This window comes from Gracilinanus agilis, chromosome 1 (genome assembly GCF_016433145.1).
Source record: "Gracilinanus agilis isolate LMUSP501 chromosome 1, AgileGrace, whole genome shotgun sequence".
In the NCBI taxonomy this organism is placed as follows: Eukaryota; Metazoa; Chordata; class Mammalia; order Didelphimorphia; family Didelphidae; genus Gracilinanus; species Gracilinanus agilis.
The window spans coordinates 249,788,186-249,795,529 of NC_058130.1; positions in this window are offsets into that span (position 1 = coordinate 249,788,186).

A 7,344-nucleotide genomic window follows, 5' to 3' on the forward strand; every position below is an offset into this window, starting at 1 on the left:
CTTTCTTTCTTTCTTTCTTTCTTTCTTTCTTTCTTTCTTTCTTCCTTCCTTCCTTCCTTCCTTCCTTCCTTCCAAGAATATACTGAAGAGGGGTAGCTGGGTGACTCCGTGGATTGAGAGCCAGGCCCAGAAACAGGAGATCCTGGGTTAAAATCTGGCCTCAGACACTTCCTAGCTGTGTGACTTTGGGAAAATCACAACCCCTATTGCCTAGCCCTTACTACTCTTTTGCCTTAGAAACAATACTCAGTATTGATTTTAAGATGGAAGGTAAGGGTTTAATTAAAAAAATACTGAAGAAATAGCATCTTAAAATAGAGAATTGGCCACATGAAAAAGGAGGTATAAAAATTTGCTGAAGAAAAGAACATCTTCAAAAGCAGAACTGGTTAAATAGAAAAAGAAGCTAAAAAACTCTCAAGAAAATTTCTTAAAAATTAGAATTCAGTAAGTGGAAGCTAATATCTGCAGGAGACATCAAGAAACAATAAAGCAAAGTCAAAAGAATGAAAAAATAGAAGAAAATGTGAAATATCTGATGTCAATATCTCAACTAGTCTAGAAAATAGATTGAGGAGACATAATTGAACTATTATTGAACTATATATTGAACTACCTGAGAGTCATGATTTTAACAAAAAGAGCCTAAAATGCATATTTGAAGAAATTATCAAGAAAAACCACTTTCATCTCTTAGATCTGGAGGGTAAGTTGGAAATTGAAAGAATGCATCAATCATTTCCTGAGATTCCAAAATAATAATTCTCAGGAATATTTATAGCCAAATTCCAGAAATTCCAAGTCAAGAGAAAATTTTGGTAGCTGCCAGAAAGAAACAATTTAAATTATCATGGAACCATAGTCAAGGTAATGCAATATTTAGCAGCTTCCATATTAAAGGAGGGAGGGCTTGGAATATGCTATTCTAAAAGGCAAAGGAGCTAGGATTACAACCAAGAATCATCTATCCATTGAAATTAAGTATAATCCTTAAGGGGGAAAACGGATATTTAATGAAATAGAGGACTTTCAACAATTCATGATGGAAAGAACAGAACCTTCAAGAGGAGCATAAAAAAGTAAACCTGAAAGAGAAATCACAAGATATTCAACAAAGTTAATTTGTTTACATTCCTATATGTAAAGATAATACTTATAACTTTATCATTATTAGAACAGTCAAAAACAGTCTACAGAGACAGAGGGCATGGGTGGAGTCAATCACGTTGAAATAATTTAAAAAAATGAAGTACTGAGAAAGAGGGATGCACTGAGATAATATGGAAGAGAGAGAATGGGAAAAATTATCTTACACACAAAAAACAGTGTGAGGAAAACCTTTTATAATGAAAAGCAAAGTGTAGGTGACAAGTAATGTTTGAACCTCATGCTCATGTAATTGATTCAAAGAGGGAAGGATACACACACACACATACACACACACAAAATTGGGTATAGAAATCTATCTTACCATGGAAATAGGTGAAAGGGATAGGAGAAAAGGGAGGGGATGATAAAAAAAAGTGGATTAAAGAAGGCAGGGACTAGAAGAAAACCAGACTTTTGAGGAAAGATAACATTAAAAGAGAGAGAGAAGGAGAAAGAGTAGAAAAATAGGATGGAGGGAGATACATAGTTGCCATAACTATGAATGTGAATAGTATGAACTCACCCATAAGATGGAAGTGGATATTACATTGAATTAGAAACCAGACTCCAACACTATCTTGTTTGTAAAACACACACTTGAAACACAGAGAGACACACATGGCATTAAAATAAGTAACTGGAGTGGAATCTATTACACTTAAGCTAAAGTTAAAAAAAAAGACAGGAATAGCAATCATGATCTTAGAAAAAGCAAAAACCAAAAAGAGACTAATTAAAGAGAAAATCTTGGAAACTACATTTTGACAAAAGGTACCAAAAACAATGAAGTACTATCAAAACACTTTATAGTAAATTTCTCCTTTGAAGTCCTCTTTTCTCAAATATTGAGGGAACAGAGTCAAATTTGCAAATATATGGTTTTTGCCAGGAGAGGAGTTGTCAAGAATTTTTCAGAAGAAGAAATCAAAGCTAAGTATATGAAAAATGTTCTAAATCACTATTGATTAGAGAAATGCAAATTAAAACAATTTTGAGGTACCATTTCACACCTATCAGAAATAACAAATACTAAAAGGGATAAAAGAAAATAGGTACATTAATAAACTGTTGCTGGAGTTGTAAATTGGTTTAACCATTCTGGAGAATAATTTAGAACTTCATTCAAAGGGCTAGAAAATTGTGCATACCCTTTGATTTAGCAAGACCACTGCTAAGTGGCTAGTTGTGATTGAAATCAGTACTATTGTGCCATAAGTAATGATGACAAGGATGGATGACAAGGATAGAGAAACCTATATGAATTAATGCAAAGTGAGTGAGAATTGGGAGATTATTGTACACAATAACAGCAATATTGTACAATGATCAGCTATTTAAGACTTAGCTACTTTGATCAATACAATGATCCAAGACAATTGATGAAAAATGCTATTCACCATCAGAGAAAGAACTGATGAACTCTGAGTGCAAACTGAAATATAGTTTTCTTACTTTATTTATTTTTCATGCTTTTTTGTGGTATGGTTAGTATGGAAATATATTTTGCACGATTTCCCATGTATAATTCATATCATATTGCTTACCTTCCTAGGGAGTTGGATTGGACAAATAGGAAGTGAAGAATTTGGAACTCAACTTAAAAAAATGTTAAAAAGAATTTGGGAGCATATTTCATCATTATTTTCATACAATTATAGATGTTTGTTGTATTGATCGTAATTCTTAAGTCATTCAAAGGTTTTTTTTCTTTACGATGACAAAATTGGAGAGGAGCAGAGCCAAGATGGTGGCTTAGTAGCAGCAAAGCTGAAACTGCTCTGAGAATCCTACAAAGTCCTTCAGAATTGTCTTGGATCATTGAATTGCTGAGAATACCTAAGTCATTGACAGTTGACTATTATACAATATGGCAGTTACTTTGTACACTTTTTCTGGTTCTGCTCATTTCATTTTGTATTATTTCATCTAAAGCTTCCAAGATTTTTTTTGAAAGGATCCTACTCATCATTTCTTATACCACAATAGTATTCAGTCATAATCATATACCACAACTTCTTCAGCCATTCCTCAATTGATGGGCATAATCTCAGTTTATAATTCTTTGCCACCATAAAAGGGCTGTTATAAATATTTTCGTACAGATAGGTAATTTTCTTTAAAAAAAAAACCATTTCAGAGTGAGAGGAGCAGAGCCAGAAGAACACTGTACACAGAGACTGATATACTATGGTAAAATCGAATGCAATGGACTTCTGTACCAGCAGCAATGCAACGACCCAGGACAATTCTGAGGAATTTATGGTAATGAACGCTACCCACATTCAGAGGAAGGACTGCAGGAGAGGAAACATATAAGAAAAACAACTGCTTGAACGCATGGGATGAGGTGGACATGATTGGGGATGTAGACTCGAAACTACCACACCAATGCAACTATCAACAATTTGGAAATAGGTCTTGATCAAGGACACATGACAAAACCAGTGGAAATGTGCGTTGGCCATGGGTGGGGGGAGTGAGGGGAGTGAAGGGGAAAGTAGGAGCATGAATCATGTAACCATGTTAAAAATAAATATTAATAAATGTTTAAATTAAAAAAAACCATTTCTTTGGAGTATAAACCTAGTATAGTACAAAATTGCTTTCTAGAGTGGTTAGATCAATTCACAACTCCAACAATAGTGCTTTAGGGCCCCAATTTTTCCACATCCCATTCAACATTTGTCATTTTATTTTTCTGTCATGTTAGTCAACTTGATAGGTGTGAGGTGGTGCCTCAGAGTTGTTTTAATTTGCATTCCTCTAATCAATAGTAATTTAAAACATTTTTCCATATGGCTATCAAAAGCTTTGATTTAATCTTCTGAAAATGGCCTATTCATATCATTTGACCATTTATCAATTGGGGAATGTCTCATAATCTCATAAATTTGACATATATATGGGATATAGGGACTTTATCTGAGAAACTTATTGTAAAATTTCCCCCTCAGTTTCCTGTTGTTTGTTTCTCTCTCTAATGTGACTGCCTTTTTTGTAAATAGTTAGGTGCTATGTCTCAGTGCCTATATATTGTTTTGGTATTATTTCATTGTCAGTGATAGTTTTAAGCATAAAAGCATAGTTTTCTGATTTTTTCTTATTACTCGAATTGTGTTTTTGCCTCATCTGAGATCATCACTTGTAATCCTATTTTTTAATTAATCATCTAATCTTCAGCCCCCAATTTTTGTGAAATTTTATGTTTTAAATGTGTAGTGAATATAAATGTATAGTGACATTTTATTTTTTAAGCATTATTTCTCATAAATAATATATACCTGGATCTGCTTTCTGATTCATTCTTCTCCCTTTTTGCATTATTGTGTATGAGCTTATCTCATTCCTGTTCATAGTCATGATCATTAATTATGTCTACCATATCCTCTCACATTTTTTCTTCTCTTTGCCCTCAATGCCCTCTTTATTTTTATTTATTTATTTAAAAAAAACCTTATCTTCCATCTTAGAATCAATGCTACATATTGGTTCCAAGGCATAAGAGTGATAAGGACTAGGCAATGGGGGTTAAATGACTTGTCCAGGGTCACATAGCTAGGAAGTATGTGAGGCCAGATTTGAGCCTAGGACCTTCCATCCCTAGGCCTGGCTTTCAATCCACTGAGCCACCCAGCTACCCTCACAATGCTCTCTTTTTAAAGAAAAGGAATATGAGTGGTATTAGTGATCCACAACTGAAGAGATCTACTTCTAACCTCTTGTGCCTCTTCATCTCTCCTAGATCCTCATCCTAGATCTCCTTTAGATATTAGCATCATTTTGGTATCATGTGGCTTGTGGGATAGAGCATTTGCATCCACATTCGTCTTTCTGAAAGTGTATATAACATCTTGTAGCTATTATACTTCTGTATCAAGTAGAAGTAGGTAGGTTTTATCATCTTTTCTTTGGGACCAAGATGGCCCTTGAAATGAATTTGTCTGCTTGCCTCTTAATTTTATTTTCATTCACATGACTGTAGTTTTATTCTCTTGGTTCTACTTTCTTCACTTTGCAATAGCATAAATGACAAACTTTTCTTCAGTTCATATAAGTCTCCATGTTATTCTGAATCTTCATATTTGTCACTTTGAAGAGCATAATACTATTCTATTTAATCTGTATATGACAACTTATTTATCCATTAAACCAGTGATTCCCAAAGTGGGCACTACCGCCCCCTGGTGGGTGCTACAGAGATCCGGGGGTAGTGGTGATGGCCACAGGTGTATTTATCTTTCCTATTAATTGCTATTAAAATTAAAAAAATAATAATTTCCAGGGGGCTAAGTAATATTTTTTCTGGAAAGGGGGCGGTAGGCCAAAAAAGTTTGGGAACCACTGCATTAAACCCTTCTGGATTCCAATATTTTACTACCACAAAGAATGCTATCACAAATGTTTTGCTATCTATAGAATCTTTATTTCTATCTATGACCTTCTTGGAGTATATATAGTAGCATCCAAACCTCTCATTTTATAGGTGAGGAAATAGGGAAGCATAAACCTGTCTCTTAAACTCAAAGCCCTAGATCTGGCTTACTTAAGAAAGAATATACTCTCTCTGTTCTGTGGAACATAATAACACATACCTAGAAATAAAAGTTTTAGAAAGAAGAATTTTTATAGATAAAGTTTTAAGTTTGAGCACACTTTCCCCAGGGACCAGAGTAGTAGAGGGTAGGTTCCATTTCAGGGAATGTGAATTTTTGCATGTTGGTCCTTGTTCTATCTTTCCAGTAAATATTCTTTGGTAAAGGCTGATTTATTGGGGGGAGGCAGCTAAGTGGCTTATGGATAGAGAGTCAGGCCTGGAGTTAGGGGACTTGGGTTCAAATTTGGCCTCAGACAATTCCTGGTTATGTGAACCTGGGCAAGTCATTTAATATCCATTGCCTAGCCCTTACCACTCATCTGCCTTGGAACCAATAAACAATATTGACTCTAAGATGGAAGGTAATGGTTAAAATTTTTTTAAAGCTAATTATTGTTAAATGATTAATTGAATTGAGAAGAATCCATGTGATTGAGTTGTTCCAGGGGCACTAATCACTGGTGAGTGTTATTACAGGGTAAAGGGTTAAAATAGGGGTTTTGACAAAATAAGAGAGCAGCTTTTAATAATTTAAGTTTTAATGAGAATATAGTAAAATTGTAAATTAATATTATCCCTTTAAGCCAGGGAAAAGAAAACTTCTAGCAGATTTCAACAATTAACTATATATATATATATGTATAGTTATATATATAAAGATAGAAAAGAGGAAAGAGAGATTATTAATCTTATACCCTATAAATATATCTAAATTCCTAATACTACTGAAAATTTCCCAAAACTACCTCTAATTGTTGTCTGAGAACAGTTTCTTCTGCGTGGCATGCCAGGGCTATATAACCTACTCTATCTATAAATGATTCACTAACTACCTAACTCTCTAAAATAATAGACAGCCACTACCCACTCACTCCTTCAATCAGTTTTCTATAGCAGCCCAACTGTCAGTAGCCAACTGACAGCAAATCCTTGCCTCAGAGACAGACCTCCTGCTCTCTAGTGATCCCAGAGGCAAAAAGCCCTTTAAAGACTAAAGTCAAAAGCCCTCTCAGTAAGCTCAGGCCCGCCTTTATATACCAGCAATTAAAAGCCAACCACACCACCAGCAACCAACCCCCAAGGACCAACTGATGCCCAGAAGCCAAATTCTCTGCAACTGTCAGCCTTAACTGTCAGCAACTGACTCACCAACTGTCAGCAACCGACAGCCTGCAACTGATGCTCGCTTAGCAGTGGGGATCCCCCTTTCATACTTCCTGTCACTGTGGGCTAGTTAATCCCTACACATCTCTAAGGTAAGAAGACCTTCAGGTCCCCCATTAAATTAAAAAAGGAATAAAGAATCCCTTTTTGCAAGGGAAATACACTGGAATAGGAACTTGAGCTTAATAAAACTGGACAAACTACAAGACCCCTCAGGGATAGCTCTAGCATGTAGGTTAGCAGATAAAATTCCGAACCTGGCCACAATAGTATAATCGGATAACGTAGTAAACAAAAAGTATTTAAATGAACGATGTTTCCAGCTGCAGGATGCAATAGTATTGAAATTAAGCTTAATTTTTTCTTAATTTAAATCATCTTAATTTAATTTTTTCTTAATTTAAATTCTTTCTTATTTATCCTTCTTATTACCTAAT